This window comes from Leuciscus leuciscus, assembly GCF_965113295.1.
Source record: "Leuciscus leuciscus genome assembly, chromosome: 15".
In the NCBI taxonomy this organism is placed as follows: Eukaryota; Metazoa; Chordata; class Actinopteri; order Cypriniformes; family Leuciscidae; genus Leuciscus; species Leuciscus leuciscus.
In genome coordinates, this window is record NC_138739.1 from 6,686,362 (window position 1) to 6,704,423 (window position 18,062).

The 18,062-nt window shown below is 38.5% G+C and overlaps 1 protein-coding gene across 1 annotated transcript in view; it reads right to left on the reverse strand.

Annotated features, from left to right (window-relative positions):
- The window catches only part of LOC309474951 (uncharacterized protein), a gene marked incomplete at both ends in the record, with an annotated part of 355,810 nt that overhangs the window by 78,819 nt on the left and 258,929 nt on the right, over positions 1–18,062 (reverse strand). The gene's annotated exons all lie outside the window — the stretch shown is intronic.

Sequence of the window (18,062 nt, forward strand, 5' to 3'; positions counted from 1 at the left end):
AGAGACTGAGCTGCCCCAGAGCCTCTGAAGGTGAAGTGAGTTTCCCCATGTGAAGTTTAAACACACGTTTAACTTAAAGTTACATTTGTAATTAATGTATTGTATGCTAAAGACGATTCAGCATCAGCAAAAACAGCGAGTCTATTACGTTAGCCAAAATCAGCGGTCATATTGCTCCCTCGTGATAGGTGAGCACTCTTCCCTTTGATTAGCCTAATTTTTATTTTAGTAAAGACAAGAACAGCTTAATAAAAAATCTAAAATATTGTGGGGCAGCGCTAGGGCTGGGCTAAGGGGGCTTAAGCCCCGAATGTTTTTAGTAAAGCCCCGAATATTTTTTTTAATTGTCTTTCTCAGAGCAAAACAATTAATCAGAAAAACAAATGTGAATAAGATTACAGCGGCCGCGATTACCTAATCATGAACAGTGCAGTTTTATTTATATTTTTCCCTTTGCAAGGTACGACGTGCTTTTGCAGCGTTGAGCATTGTAGCCAATCACAGACATGCCTGTTGAACACATCGGCCAATATGAGTCGCTGTGCTGAAGATGTGTTTTGCGCGAGTTCACGTTCGCAAACCTGTCATTATTATTGGCAATAAACTTAAGATGCAATCATGCAAATAAGAGATTCACTTGATATTCTTGATGCTACTCTGATGCACTACATTACGCAACGCTCTGTTTGTTGTTAGGAAGACTAAAGTTCAGCGGTCTAGCTCATCAATGTCAAAATGATTAAAGAAGTAAACGAATGCTTGGTAAAATGTAAGATAAAATTTTTTAATTATAATAAGAACTTGAGTATTGTCCGCTGTTTTATACTTCTAGTCCATTGCATCTTGGACACAATTATTGTACTTTTTTTATATTTTCATTTTGCTTTTTATACTTTTACTTTTTAAAAGATGCACAGTTTTGTTTTGTTTGAACACTGGGCTTATTCCTGTTGTGAATTAAAAACCTTTGTAGTGTGTAAGGGCACACTGTAAAAAATTTGCTGTAGTTATGCAGCTGTTTGCCAGTAACTTACTGTAGATTTAAATTGATGTTATTTACTGGCAACAGTTTGTTCAAAGTTAAATGAACATTAAACATTAACAAGTCTTTGTCTTTACAGAATAAAATTATAAAATAACAATCTAATGCAAAGCATTCTGGGAACCAGAAATCTTCATCAACCTTTTTCTGTTTTTTTCCTTCAGATTTTGGTTCCCAGAATGCTTTGCATGAGGCTGTTATTTTAGTTTTATTCTGTAAAGATAAAGACTTGTTAATGTTTAATGTTCATTTAATTTTGAACAAATTGTTGCCAGTAAATAACATCAATTTAAATCTACAGTAAGTTACTGGCAAGTAGCTGCCAGTAATACTGTAATTTCTACAGATTTTTCTAACAGTGCACGATTAAACAATAACTACTGTAGTTTAAAAGTGTTTTTGTGTTTGTTTCTCTCCGACATTTATATATAGGGATTCCCATGTACCGTCTACCCCTGCCACCCTGCCAAGACCTCTTGCCACCCCTTTGCCCCCCCATGTAAAATTTTCTAGATCCGCCACTGGGCCTACATTTTATCTATGTATTCATTAGTTTGAATATAGCCAACAGTTGATGTCTTTATTTTTGACAAAAATAGTATTTTATATATATAGAAATTGCTAAACAAAAGCTTATTTGATGTGGCAGTATATTCTACAGTAAAAACTGTACCCAAATCTAGTCAACAAAATGTTGTCTTTCATATTTCGCCTGACTGTAACGTTGTTTTTATGAAATATTAGGGCATATAAATGTTAATTTGCAGTTTAATACGTTGCTTATACAAATAGCCTACATTTCGATTTTTACTCATCTCAGTATAGCAATACAGTTTGCTAAAACATCATCATTCATTCACACACGCGATTTAAATTTAAACTGTCTTTTTGCGAGCTGTGGTAATCATTCATTCATAAAACAGAAACGCGATTCATGTGAGAAGGAAAAAAACGTACTACAGTTTTCCTCAGCTCAGTTGGATCCTTGCTCCTCGATACCCGCACTTCTGAGGGACATTTTCCATTATTATTATTCCTCACAACACTGTGAGACGGTGTAAACAAGTTATGATCTGAATAAACTTGTGTTTTCTCGAGCTGATATGGGGGCGTTCACAGGTTTTGCGTGGATTGCCTCATTCATTTGCGTTTGAATAGCGCGCGCTCTCCGTGGGCGGGGCCGATTAAAACGTAATGAGCTGAGATGAGCTCGACTGGAATCGCTCTCTTTTAATACAGATTTCACAAGATGAGAATATTTGTTTTTTATATAAATTACTTAATTTAAAAGAAGAGAATTCAAGCTTCATGCCTGTGTGTCTGTATGCCTGTTTGACTGAGTATTCGCTGAGTTATTGTTCATTTTCGGACGCGTTTCAGAATGGACTTCACTGGCAGAGAGAAGGCAGAACTCGCTTTGTGTTTATTTTTCTTTATTTGGCAAAAAGCACAACACTTTGTTTTTATTGTGAGTATACACAAAAATAATACACATTTAACAGAATCGATTGATGTATGAAACTCCTATGGAAAATCAAAGTCAACAGAGTATTTATGAGTTTCTTTTACACTGATAAAAAAAAAAGCCAGCTGGTATCGCCGGCGATACAGCCGACCTCAGGGGGTTAAGGTGTGTCTCCTGCAGGAAAGATACCTGAATTCTATCCTTCTTTAATTTTGATAAGATTTTCCCCCTCTTAACTGGATTGAGGACCCCATTTATATTAAATGATGCTATCTTTAAAGACCGGTTTTGCATCTATGTGATTCCCCCCTTCATCTCGCTCAGAAATCTAGTGCGCTTCCCCCTCCCTGCAAGAACCGGCAGGGAATGAACGACGAACATATTAATAAACATAAAACCGAAAACAATTTGTCCGTGTGACTCCCTATGTAGGGGTCTGTTAACCTGACCCTGTTGAGCCTCCCAAGATGGCTCGAAGGGAAAATTCCCCCTCCTCATTCCGGAGGGAGAGGCCTTTACCTGCAACAGTAGCATGGAAAAAAAATAAAATAATAATTTTAATAATAATAAAATAAAAAAAAAGAGGTTCAAAGATGAAAAGTTAGTCTCGAACGAACCAGTCCATCTTGCCATAAAACTCCACCACTGTTTGCAATACAGTTCAAGAAATTTCACAATTAACTCCGTCGTCCTCGAACTTGGGTTAAATCCTTTAGGTCCCGGAGGGGGCCGGTGATGATCTCCTGAAGGCTCGGAGTTTCTCCCTGTAGCGTGATTCCGGTCCGGCTTTGAGTGTATCATTCCTCGCTCGTCTGTCTACTCTCTTCCAGGATAATCGCTGCACCTGCTCCATGAGCGTCTCCGGAGGTCTGGTGGTTGTTGTTACAGTGTAGCCTCTTCTCCGCAGGTCTTCTGATGCCTCCTCTATAGTATCGTAGATTTTGGTTCCGTCGTCGTGTTTCACGCGCAGCCTGGCTGGGAAGAGGGTCTGGAACGGAACTTTATTTTCCTTCAGCACTTTGCGGATCTCTGAATATTTTTCATCTGAGGACGTTTTTTGAGTATCAGAGGTGGATAGTCGTGATCCAGGTTTATATGGTTTTCTTGCCAGGTAAACCCCTTCCTCTGCCATGCCTTGCGGAGTAATGACTCTTTTGTTTTGAAACTTAAAAACTTAATTATGATGGAGCGTGGCGGCGAATCCGCCGGCGGTTGCGGTCCCACCGACCGATGAGCTCTTTCAATCTGCAGGTCGGGCATGTCATCAGTTAACTCGAGACCCTCATGGAGTAAATTTTCCACAAATGAGACCATCGTTGTTGATTCTTTTTCGGTTCCCTCCGGCACCCCATAAATCCGTATGTTATCGCGTCTGGAGCGACTTTCCAGATCCAGCAGCTTGTCCTCCAGCTTGGTGTGTATCTTTAGCATAGCAGTAATGACTTCCTCTGTGTTTTGGATTCTCTCCTCTGCTTTCTCAATTCGTCCTTCTGCCTCATCCAGTCTGGTATTCACCTTCACAATTTCTTCTTTTATTGTCTCTAATTGTTCTTTATTTTCTTGGCGAAACTCCTTTAATTCTCGCAGAATCAGCTCCAAGTCGGCCATTTCTCCACGTTGTTTGCTAGCTTAAACCTGTTAGCTGCTAATGTTGCTGCGCCCCGTCTTTCTCACCTCCTGTCTTCGGACGATTTTTATTGCTCTAAGTGGTGTTATGATTCTTGCCCCCTTGTCTGTGTTTTTTATGAAATTATTTATTTGTCTTGTATGGGGGAATTTCTCTAATTGCTCTGGCTCAACCGGGAGCTCTCTCTCTATGCGACCATCTTGACGATGTTCCGACCGGAAGTCGGGATTTCGATTTTTAAAAAAAAAAATCATTATAGGGTGATGCCCTACCAACACACTGCCAACACACATTTATGTTCAAACGGCATGTAAAGTGAATTTTGCATAATAGGTGCCCTTTAAGGGTATAGGGGACGATTTCAGACACAGCCATGGTTATTGAGAAAAACGGCTATTTAGAAGTCCCTCCTTTATCGGCTATATCGGACTCTGCACCTTTCGATTTTTTTATTGCTGGGAATGGCAAAGATTATGTGGATCTAAATAACATTATTATATCTACAACTTAAAATCACTAGACCTAACAGCGCTGATATCGTAGACCCTATAGGACTATATTTTTACAAGTTGATGTGAGCCTCGGCGATCGACTGATATCCCAGAGTTCGAGCACGTGTCCTTACCGATGCATCATAGAGAGTCTGATCAACTACAGTAAAGATACGTTGGAATGAATTTTCTCAGCCGGTCTGTTTTATAAAGACACAGCCGGTCACATGGACGTGAAGGACCCTGTCGGCCGTAACGCGGGGCTGACGAAGCGATCGCTCTACACAAGTGGGAGTAAGGTGGTGGAGCTGTTGGCACCTATTCACAGTGATATTTTCTTTCAAGAAATTTCTAAACGGCATTGACATCAAAATACGTATGATTCGAGGTAAAGACGAATTCTGTCTGGTGCTGTGTGATGACGAGGCTTACAAATAAAAAATTGTGTCAGCATCCCTATTAAGAAAGCTTTACCTCTGAACATAAACTCCCCCAACTCGGTCCAAGAGCTTATTCCTTTAGCTTTAGACATTTTGTCTAATATGTATCTACTGTCACGCTTCTCGATGGAACATTTTTCAGAACTTCGCCAACAAGATCTTCCACGGCTCCAGCATCCTCGACATTAGTGGCTACAGTTTCGTCTTTATAACCATGGTCAGGATAGGGTAATGCCAGCGTTAACATACTGTTCTCCCGATCGCCTTGTTTAACAATTGTTAAAAACCTGGTCAGGAGATTTGTGTAACGCTTGAGTTTTTCGTGTTGATCCAAATCGTTCCTGAGTAAAATATTTCTTATGGACGTATCCAGATCATTGAATATTCCCACGACCATTTCCAGATTTCAACTTTTCCAGTTGATGCTGTGGGACTAAATACATTTTCTCAGCATACTCCATCATCACCCCCGTCTAGCGGCTATTAAGCTTGAAATAAAGGGTACGGTACACTCGGGAGCGGTAGAAGAATTCCCCCTCTCTGGTTGAAGATACGTTTCTTGGCCAATATGGCAAATTTTTTATTGGCGACAAATTTAATTTCGGCTTTTTTCTTTTTCAGTTTTCGGTACTGATGATGACTGACAGGAATCGTACCATAGAGGATGTTAAGCGCCACTTCACACAGCGTTAAAATTAATTTGTCGGACGCCGACTGTAAAATAAGACGACGGTGTTTAGGCGTGGCTTTATGTAGCAGTTTTAACAGTGTTAGATGCTTACAAAGTCTTGCGGACATGACAATTTATCCCGTGCTCCTTTTTTTCTGGAGATAAATACTGGACTGGACAAGAGCTACATCTGAGACAATTCTGGTGAATTCTTCAGGTTCATTCACCATAATGGTCATTGGTAGATCCTCCCTCATCGAGAACCACCCCACAGACTATTCAGCAGTAACTTGTTGTTGGCCCTCTGAGCAGGGTTGTGTTCGATCTTTTCGGGTCCGTGACGACATTCGACGGATACCCCGACGCTTGCTGCTTTACGTAAAAACGTCTTCACGTAGTCGCAAAACAACGTATCTGACTGCTGTGGAAAATGCCACACTTCGTCTATCCTGGCCACCACATAGCCCTTCTTGATGGCTTTTAAAAGCTCGATACTAACCCAACACCCTGAGAGCGCCCTCTCCTCGTCCGTATGGCTACAGATCGTTAACTGGTTTTGGTCGTGCGCACAGGTACGGCATAACGGGAACATGAGTTTTCCGCCGCATCTGTAAGGGAGAACCGGGTGTAGTAATTTACGCGGGGGTACACAGTAGCTTTGATAAGACCATAATCATTTTCAATCGATTCGAAATCATGGCTCTGTTACGATTCCTGTCTTGTGTTCCCCTTGTCTTGTGTGGACATTTGTAATTTCCTGTCCTGTGCCATGTTTTGTAGTCCTTTGTAGTTTTTCTTGTTTATAAGTCTCCCCAGGTGTTTCTAATTTGTTTCTTGTTTCACTGTGTATTTAAGCCCTGTGTCTAGTTTCAGTCTTTGTGAGTTCTTGATGTTGTTTGTTGGTTGTTCTGTTCCCTAGTCTGAGTCTGTCTTTGTCAAGTTTTGAGTTTGTTTAAATAAAGTGTGCTGCACGTGGATCCTGCTTCCTCCTATCATTCACCATAGTGTTAAAATTTTACGTAACACCATAGTGTTACAACAGCAGAACCTTTATCAACAAAACCTTGTTTTTATAAATAAAATGAATAAAATGTTTTTACCATTTCTCTCGATCAGTTACAATTCAACCAGCTGATTTCTGCAATTCCTAAAACTTGGAAAATGAAACTGCAAAATGAAAAGAAGAATAAATTAATGGTTTGTCTTCCACCAATAAGATGCCTCAAATGGTTGTCTGTTGTAAAGATAAATAAAATAATATATATTTGGAATTTAAATATCACAGGCACTGCACTTTTTCCACACAGAACCTGCCTGTTTTGGGAAGATGAATTTAATGATCCAATTTTGTGGAAAGATTATTTTAGAACAATTTATAGAACTACAATTGATTCATATTCCAGAATATTTCAACTTAAAATCTTTTATAAAATTATTGCAACAAAAAAATCTTTGTTCAAATGGCAGATAGAAAAGGATCCCTGTTGCAGGTTCTGTGGGGATGAGGAGGAGGACCTGATGCATTTGTTTTATTTTTGCCCACATGTGGCTAAGTTTTGGGTCAGTATACAGTTATGGTTAAGGTCTATGGATATTGTTTTGCAAATCACACCTCAGAATATTTTGTTATGTGTCTTTGAGGGTAAATGCACACACTTTTTGAATATGATTATTTTGATGGGTAACATTTTTATTTTTAAAGCTAAAACTTTATCAAATTTAGGTATAAAACACTTTAAGAATAGAGTGTTTTATCAGTATATGCTAGAAACAATTATAGCAACAAATAACAACAGAATAACTGAGCATGAAAATAAATGGAATATCTGCTTACTTGAGTTAGAGATATAAATATTAGGTGTACTTTCTTAAAGGTGCGCCATGTGTTATGGCATAAATGTTTTGCTAATTCTATTGTATTTTTTTTATTTTTTTTAATTTTTTTTATCAGTATTATTGATTTATTTTATTTTTTATTATGTTATTAATTTTGTTTGCTTTGTGCTTCCTTTTATTTTGCTTTCTTGTCATAACACTATGAATGTGTGGATGATTGTGGTTGTGGTATGAATGCATGGGGAGGTGGGTGGGGGGTTTGAAGCTTGTCTTGTTATTTTATTCTGTAATAAAAAAAAAATAAAAAAATAAAAAAAAAGAATAAAATGTTTTATTTAATTTCCCCTGTAAAATCTTTTTATTAATATTTAAAATCCCTGCGTGTTGACTGTAGCATAACGCATAACAGTTCAAGCCGTTTACAGTTGCATCGCTGTTTCACACCTACATACACTTCGATATGACGTATAAAATTTATTAAGTTGAAACTTTTAATAGCATAGGTCGATATAAAGTCTCATTAGTTTAAATACATTCTGATAATCTGTATTTAACAGAAGAACCTTTATCAACGTTGCCTCGCTTGTCAGTTTGAGCTGTGAAGTTCACTTCGAGTCCTTTTAAAAAGCTTAAACCTATCTTTTAAATAATTAATAATTGTATTCTTATCTCATATATATTTATATGTTTTTATTTTATTTAACAATAGCCTAATGGAATTATTTCTTAAACTCAGAGGAAAAAGTTAATTTCACCGTGGTGTTTAAAACTTGCTTTAAAAGATTAAAACTAACTTTAAAATGCTTAATTGTATTCTTATCTCATATATCTGTTATTTTATGTTTTTATTTGTCATCATTGCTATTTCTTAAACCCGTTGCATTCTCTCAGAAAGATTCAAAGTGCTGTGGATACATAAGGATCACCTCATTATTATATATAAGTTCAACACATGTTTAAAACTTACTTTAAAATACTTATACTTAATAAACATCTAATTTCATATATCTGTTATTTTCTATGCTTTATTTATCAGCATTGCTATTTCTTAAACCCGTTTCATTCTCTCCACAGACATTATGGACGATGCATCACCATCCGAAAACCAAATCCATGACAGATCTCTTCATGTTCATAATTTCATCATTCTGTGGACATAATCCTGCAATAATAAAAACACCCCCTGAAAAAAACATTCGCTTTCCTTGTCACACCAAGCAGATTACAGTCATAAACACATAACCATAAACCCCCCCGGAACCACTTATGGTCAAATGTCACATACCACCTGTTGGTCATAAAACCCCCATATATGGACATATCCTGTCATAAAATATGTCATAAAACCATAAATCAGGGGGTCATAAATCAAAAGTGACACAAGCTACCCCATATAGACTACTATAAGTAGACTACTCCTGTCCAAATTAACCCAGCTCCCTGTGCCCGCCTCCATCTGTCAGTGGATCACCAGCTTCCTGACCGACAGGCAACAGCTAGTGAGGCTGGGAAAATCCTCATCCAGCACTGGCGCCCCCAGTGCGTTCTCTCCACTGCTCTTCTCCCTGTACACCAACAACTGCACCGCAAAAGACCCCTCTGTCAAACTCCTGAAGTTTGCAGACGACACCACACTTATCGGCCTCATCCAGGACGGTGACGAGTCTGCCTACAGACTGGAGGTTGAACAGCTGGCATCTGGTGCAGTTATAACAACCTTGAGCTTAACACACTCAAAACAGTGGAGATGATCGTGGACTTTAGGAGAAACCCCCTGCACTCCCCCCTCTCACCATCACCACAGCACTGTGGAGTCATTCAGGTTCCTGGGCACTACCATCTCTCAGGACCTGAAGTGGGACACTCACATTGACTCCAGCAGAGACTGTACTTTCCCTCGCCAGCTGAAGAAGTTCAACCTGCCACAGGAGCTGCTGATACAATTCTACTCTGCAGTCACTGAATCCATCCTCTGCACTTCTACAACTGTCTGGTTCAGCTAAGCTCCTCAGACCTCAGAAGACTACAGTGGATAGTCCGAACTGCTGAGCAAATCACTGGCACACGCCTCCCCACTCTCCAAGAGCTGTACTCATCCAGAGTGAGTAAAAGAGCTGGCAGAATCATCCTGGACCCGTCACACCCAGACCTCTTCCTCATTGAACTGTTGCCATCTGGTCGGCGCTACTGAGCACTGAGCAACAGAACAGCCAGGCACAGGAACAGTTTCTTCCCTCAGGCAATCCACCTCATGAGCAGTTAATGCCCCCACTTAGCAATAAACATGTGCAATACACAACACTATTTATACATTTATTTATTTAACACACCACACTTATTATTTACATCTCCTTGCATTTGTACGTATCATACATAGCATCCTGTACATATCATCTATTGTCAATTTTTTTGTATATTGTGTTTTTTTTTTTTTTATAAATTTTTTGTATATTGTGTATTTTACTAATTCTATTTTTATTATTTTTGTTATCTGTGTCCTGTCACTGTTATTCTGTTTGTACTGTGGAAGCTTCTGTCACCAAAACAAATTCCTCGTATGTGCAAACATGCCTGGCAATAAAGCTCTTTCTGATTCTGATTCTGAAAAACAGTGGCAATGTTAATTGATGAGGGACACAAATGCCTGCCGTTCTGTAGAATCCCCCTCATTTTACCATGCTTCATGTCTTTGACCTTTCTTTTTTCTTTTATTAATCCTAATGTCTGTCCTCCATCTGGAAGTGTAGTAGCCTATAGTGTCAAATCTCTTGTTAATGGTGGCCTGTTTTCAATTAGTTAGGACTGAAAAGAGGATTCGCTCTGCTTTACCTGCTGCAAAAAAAAAAAAAAAGCTCAATGCTTTGTTTGGAATTCCAACTTAATTTTCCACTATATGGTTGTTAAGGTTGTTTGTTGTACAACTTTATCTGAGGATGTCCTAAAATGTACATCGTACTGTCAAATAGTGCCATATTTAAGGGAAAAGGGTTTTGGATTTCGGACACAGCCATGATCAAGACGATCTGCTGAAGTTCAAACTGAGTGTCAGAACGGGGAAGAATGGTGATTTAAGAGACTTTGAACGTGTCATGATTGTTGGTGCCAGACGGACTGGTCCGAGTATTTCAGAAACTGCTGATTTACTGGGATTTTCACACACAACCATCTCTAGGGTTCACAGAGAATGGTCAGAAAAAAAGAAAATATCCAGTGAGCTTTAGTTTGAGTTCACTCCTGGTATCATGTTTTGTTCAGTGATTTGAATAAAATATTTCTCAGTGCAGTTTCAACATGTCTGGTTATTTTCTCTGAACACTTCAACATGTGGTTTTATTCTTCATTACTCGTTTCACAGTATTCGTCACATAATACTGAACACAGCGCCATCTAGTGGCTTTCTTGAGTAACAGACACAATCACTGGATCTCATTACAGATTCTGAGTAAATAACTCCTGATAACATGTGAGTTCAGGGTGAGCCACTAGATGGAGGTGTTGCTCCTCAGACGAGACCACAGAGACAAATCACACTAGAGATTTATAGACTTTATAGTTCCCTGTTGGAGGAAATGGAGCATCAATATGTTGTGTTTATGTATTTCACTGTGATCTCAAAGTATATTATAATGTGTCCCAAATCAGTATTTTCTCAGGATAAAGGAGAAGCTGGGGGAAGTTGTTTGTTTATTACTGTAGATAGAAAAAAACTTATCAATATCAGTATAGTTAAAAAATATTTTAATAATGTAAAGCTTTATATGTTCAACACTTCTGAAATCTTTAATATCTATATAGTTAGTTTTCCTCCAGGAGGAGCTCGACATAATAAATGTAATAAAACATGGAGACTCTTGAACCTGAGAGTGAGAAACTTTATTGATAAAAGCAAGCAAATACATAAATATACAGCAGTAGCAGTAAAGTGAGATCTGTATATCTGAGAGAAATATAAACAATAAAGCCTTGGAAATAAAATCTTAAAATAATCAAGCTCAAATATTCAGTTTTATGAAAAAAACACTAGACGAACAAAACACACACTTGAAGAACCTTTACATTTCAGCGTTCTGCTTTAGATTTCAATACTTCTTAAAAATGATAAAAATGTAAAGCCATAAATGAATAAATCTCACAAATATTAATATATGCAAGATCAGATTGTGTGAAATGACATCATCAATCATGTACCAGATTTTTTCTCTGTTTCTGTCACATGATGGAGTTTGGGTTCCTTTCCGCTGTCGCCTCTGAACACTTAGTTATTAATATTATTGACTTGAATGCACTGACACTATTGGATGAGAACTGAACTGAGCTGGATGATGACATCACTGTTTTGCTTCATAGCTGAAATGAACTCATTTCACAATTGATGAAATTAACTGAAGTGAATCAACACTGAACTGACTTCAGCTGAACAACAGCACTATTGTCTTTTTAGAGCTGCTGTACAACAGAGTTGAATTCTGTTTGCATCATTGAATCATTATTTTCTTATTTAAAAAGCTGCTTTGAAACAATCTTTTATAAATGCTATATAAATAAAGGTGAATTGACTTGTAGAAGTGTAGAAGCCTAGATCAATGCTTTCAGAATAATGGTAACTTCTGCCATTTGTATCTGTGGAATCGGCAGGCCATGGAATGAGGTTACAGGACTTAGTTCGGCATCAGTCCACCACGTTTTATGGTGTGTTCATCAGGCAAGAGTCTTTTTTAGGTGTAGGGGCCTTTACCTAAGTTCCCCTCCTACAAGTCTACAGTAATATGGGGGATGAGTCTGTAGACACACACTTTCAAGTTTGCTTTGGGGGCAAACATTTCTGGTATGGAGTCGCCCTCAGTCTGACCCAGTTTAGGCCAGGACATATTGGACATATCCATATTCTGGATACTCAGGAGCAGAGACTTCCCTCTGAGCAACTATCTGTGAGATATAAGGGTTACGCACAGATGCTTCGTACTCTTTCTCTGTGGAAGACCCTGGTATCACCTCGAGTCCCACGCTTGTGTTGTCGTCGCAAGACTACCTCGACAGACACCACTGTCACGGGTTGGGCTGCGGTTTTAAATAGCCGTCTAGATCATGACTGCAGGGAAGGTCTTCATCTCCCAGATCTGAGGAAATCATGTGTTGGTCCGGTGTAAAACTTGTGGATCGTCTCCTGGACTCCTCTCTCACAGGATCGTCTCCTGGACTCCTCTCTCACAGGATGGGATGTGATCTTGGATGGCCGACAGCTCAGTCTCTGTTTAGGCTCATCTAATATGACATATAATCACCTGGAGATGAGGGCTGTGTTTCTTGCATGGAAATACGTCTCCTAGATTTGAAGGATTAACGTGTGTTGATCCAGACTGGTATAATTCTGTTAGTGATGTGACGTTCGGCACCGAGGCTTCGAAGCTTGTATCAAAAAACGAAACTTCCCACATTGAAGCAGTGTATCGGAGCTTGATTCGTTTTTCCATAACCACGTGATCTGTGACTTCCGAAGCTTCGTTTCCACACACAGTCACGTGATTGCTTCATATTCAGAATCAGATTCGAAAATAGCGCGAACCCCTTGAGCAGGTTTCGAGTTTCATGCCCTTCGGTAGTAGTAAATAAAAAAAGAAATAGACTTAGCTCTCACACTGTTGAACAAGTCCTGTTCCTTAATAAAAATCTTTCATTTCTTAAATTACCCACAAAATAAGTTCACAAGCACTTCACCATTCCACAATATTTTTTATTTATTTTGATTATATATATTAGGACTGAGGCTAAACTGAGGCTAAAGTGTATGTGAGTAAGGCTGCATTTGTTAATCATAAGCAGATTCATAAGAATTGTTTCTGTACACGTTCATTTGTCCAATTTATTTGTATTTTATTTTTTCATATGTTTGTTCATACATTGTGTAAGAACTACATCAACACTAACACATGAATTATGAGGATTATTTTATTGCTTTGCGGTTTACAGAGCACAAAGTGTTTTATTACATGAAACAATAAAAAAAATGGACGTGTCTTCTGGGACAGAGAGACAGCTTTTCCACCTTTTGACCACAAGATGTCGTTGTTTGCAACCGTTTGCAACGTGTTGAAAAGCTTCGAGTAATGAACCATTTTACAATACAGTCGAGGGGGAAAGCCCCGGTGCTTCACAAAGCTTCATTTCACCATCACTAAATTCTGTAGGAAAATGGAAACAACTGAAGCCATAAATGTTACGATGTAAGTTGAAGCAGGGAAGGATGCAGGATCTACTTGCAGCAGCTTTTATTTAAACAAACTCAAAACCAGACTACTTAGACTAGGGAACATGACTCGGTAACAAAATAACCAAAATACAACAATATTAAGAACTCACAAAGACTGAACTAGACACAGGGCTTAAATACAAAGGCCAACAAGCTAAACAAGATAACAAGGGGTGTGGCTAATCAGAAACACCTGGAGAGACTAATAAACAAGAAAAACTACAAAGGACTACAAAACATGGCACAGAACAGGAAATAACAACAGTGCACACAAGACAAGAGGAACACAAGACAGGAATCATGACAATACAAATACTTTATTCTTAAAAAATTTACTAACTTGATGCCACAAACAGAACTAAACTGATTTGAGAAACATTTTATTCATCGGTTCAGTTTAACCCATGACAGCAACTCTTAAAACGTCTGAAAACACTTGCTATCAAACACGATTGAACTGAGATATTTATCTAGTTGTGTGTGAATCCTCCCCCAACCTCAGTTAGTTTCCGCTCACACATCCGTCTCCTTTAACATCATAAAAAATCAACAAGCTTTTGCTGATCTTACATTTTCAAATGAATTCTGGCCCTGAATGAAAACTAATAGCAGAAGAGTGAAATATTGGATTAGATATCTGTATCTACTGGTGTGTTATTTAGTGCTGTGAGCTGTCAATCATATTTGACCTCTGACCTGTGACTCTTATTTGACTGTTGATGGATTCACTTTATTTCAGTGTAAAGATGTTTTGTGTGGAGTGGAAGATTGTGAGCTTCTTATTAGCAGGAGAGAAAATGAAGAAACGCTTCAGCCACAAACTACTGACACACACAGAGACGACAAACATCCAGCAGAAGCTGTTTATCCACCCGTAAATCACATGTATAATGTTTGCCTGTGTTGTTACTGTAAAGGCCCTGTATGATTTAGTACTTGAGTGAGCTTTTATCACTTTATAGTCCTTCACATCCACTGCAGTCTCACAGTTCTGGCCAGTTGATAATAACTGGAATATCAAAATACACTGGAGGCGGTAGATCCTTTTCCTATTTAGCGCCAAACACTGGAATAGTCTTCCTAGCTTTGTGATGCAGACACACTCTGTCAGTTTAAATCTAGAGTAAAAACACATCTCTTTAAAGGGACACTTCACCCATTTGCATTAAGCTTTGTATTGTTAGAAACCCAGTCATATATTATAATAAACGTGGATTTTTCATAAATTTTCCCCTGAGATGGGAGAAATAAGGATTTAAGTGTTTTACTTCCTGCTTATTATGACGTAAAAATCATCATTTTGCGTCATAATAAGCAGGAAGTCACATTTCATTGAAAAGTATAGAGACTTCAAACACTAGCTCCTCATTATTCCAGGGGGCGGGACCCGCTCACGCTACAGGCCTATTACAGATCAGTGGGTGGGACTTCACTTTCTGAAACTAAAAGTAATATCCTCCATCTTGTTTGGAAGCTAAGCTAACAGGCACTGTGGAGCCAGCTGTGAAGATATGACAATAGCGGAGGGTAACGTTACTCAATATGATGTAGAAGAAGAGGATTTCGGAAGTCTGATGCTCGAATCAGGTGTTTGTGGCTACCTTTACAAGCCGCATAGCGAAGAGCAGCCGAGGCAGAAGACCTGCCTGTCGCGGACGAGAAGCCCAGACTGGCTCGAGCTGGGGGCGGACTGGTGGCGCCGGTGATCTCACTATGCAACTACGAACACAGAGATAGAGTCCGTCTGCTGCGAAGAATTTAAACGATGCCAATTTCTCCTGGACGAAATCTCAGAATCAGACGAGGACACGGACGTTTGTGTTGTGAACCATCCTAGTTTCGCACCGCATCTGACTGAACATCCCGGTAACGTTACCATGCAATAATTCACCACTTCGAAAGAAATACAAATGAGGAGTAATTCACTAATGAGTTCGCCAACTAACTAACGTTAGACATTTTGTGTGCAATGAATTTCAAGCTCCGGTGGTAGCTAGCCTTATAGACGGATGAGTGATTCATATGCTGTTCTGGATTAGTGGGAGTGGCTTGCGCATCTGTGCAATGTGGTGCATTGTGGGAGTTGTTGTCTTTCATACAAATGCGTCCTGAAGTTACTTTCTTTTTTTCCTCAGTCAAGAAGGCACCAAATTCAAAATTTATTTTACATTTCGACTACATATATGACCCACTTTCAATAAAGATCAATGTTCCCATGGGTGAAATGCTCCTTTAACCTGGCATACACATAACACATTATCACATCGTGATTGCTATCGATTAGATCTACAGGACGTTGTGGCCGACTGGAGCTCAAAGTGGTGAAGCTCAGATGACGTGAAATAATCAGTAAAACACATCAAAACTGTTAAAATACACATGTGCATGTACAGTGAAAGCCAGTGTAGATATAAAGCACACGGCTGCAGCGACCCGCATCTCTGCACTGTTAAAGGATCTATATTAAGATTAAGATCCTGATATAATAATGAATGCTGCTCGAGCTAATGCTCAGTGAAATATGGCTCGGTTGTGTTCCTGCACAGATGGCTGAGACTCATTGGCCGGACATGCAGCCAATCAGAGGAGACCACGAGTGAAGAGTCAGCGCTGTGGGCGGGGCTTCTGCGAAGCACGTGATTGAAACACGAAGGAAGTGTGTAGAAATAAAAACAAGTATCTGAGTTAATAAACCTGAGGTTATGGCTCAAGGCTTCTGTAACTTTACAGCAGTATCCAATATTCATGTGAAAGAAGTTAAATATTTAGGTATCAACATATCTAAAAGTAAAGAAGTCAGGAATGTTAAACTTTACTCCTATCATTCAGTCATTTGAAAAGAAACTGAATTCTTGGCTGATGAGAGATATCGCTTTAGCTTGTCGTGTGTTACTGGTTAAAGCTGAGAGTTTATCTAGTTTGGTTTAAATAAAGCTGTATACGGTACACTGCTGAAATATTTAAAATATACATCAAGTTTGTATTCCTCTGAATAAATCATGAGAGACTCTTGAACCTCAGAGTGAGAAACTTTATTGATAAAGGCAAGAAAATACATATGTCAAATATAAAGCAGTAGTAAAGTGAGATCTGTGTCTCTTTATTATTATTATTTTGTACTTGAGAGAAGTTATAAACAATAAAGTGAAATATAAACAATAGTGACACTGTTAAAATCTGCCACTGCAAGAGAGCACAAACTCAAATAATCATCAGTATTTATTATGAAAAAAACACTAGAAGAACAAAAACACTCTTGAAGAACCTTTAAAGTTCAGCGTTCTGCTTTAGATTTCGATACTTCCTGAAAAAGATGAACATAAAAAGCCATACATTAATAAATCTCACAGATAATTATACATGCAGTATCAGTTTGTGAGAAATGACATCATCAATCATGTACCTGATGTGTGAATATGTGCTTGATCTCGTTCAGCTCTTCTGGATCTGATCTCATAAACCACAAGAATGACAGTAGCCACGCCCACCAGAGCAGAGAGGACCAATCGGATCACAGCTTCAGTAGGACCACAACAGTGGACAGAGTCTGAGGAATAAACACATCAAACTGAGATCAGATCAGTCAATAAACACTAATATCAGCGCTGACATCAACTAATATTTCTGAATACACAGAAATATGATAAAATCTAATCAACAATCTTATAATCGGTTCCAAGTGAGTTTTTATACGGTCTGTCATCTCAAACTGTAAAGATTCAACAATTCAACATGTAAATAGTAAATAAGAATATTTAAAGGAGAAGAAAAATAATCTCTACTCACCATAGACAGAAACTCTGAATGATTTTAATGAGAATCTTCTTCCTGAAAACATCAGTAGTTTATAATCTCCATCATGTTCATATCTTGTGTTTGTGATGGTCAGAGATCCAGTTTGATTGTCCAGCTTCAGTCTGTCTCTGAATCTCCCATCAAGAACATCTTCATATACAGTGATTCTGTCGAACTCTTTATTGATTTCTGCTATTACAGTGTTTTCATCTCCAAACCTCCACTGGATCTCATCATCATCCTTCATTTCAGTAAGATTACAGTTTAGAGAGACTGAATCTCCCTCAATCACTGACACTGACGTCACTTCATCTGTCAAACACACAGAGAACAAACAGAAACAGGGTTTGCAAAGATTAATACTGTTAAATCACTTTATAATGGTTTACCAAATAGTTACAATTAAAATTTGAAATAAACAATATAAAATAACCAAAACAAAATGTTGT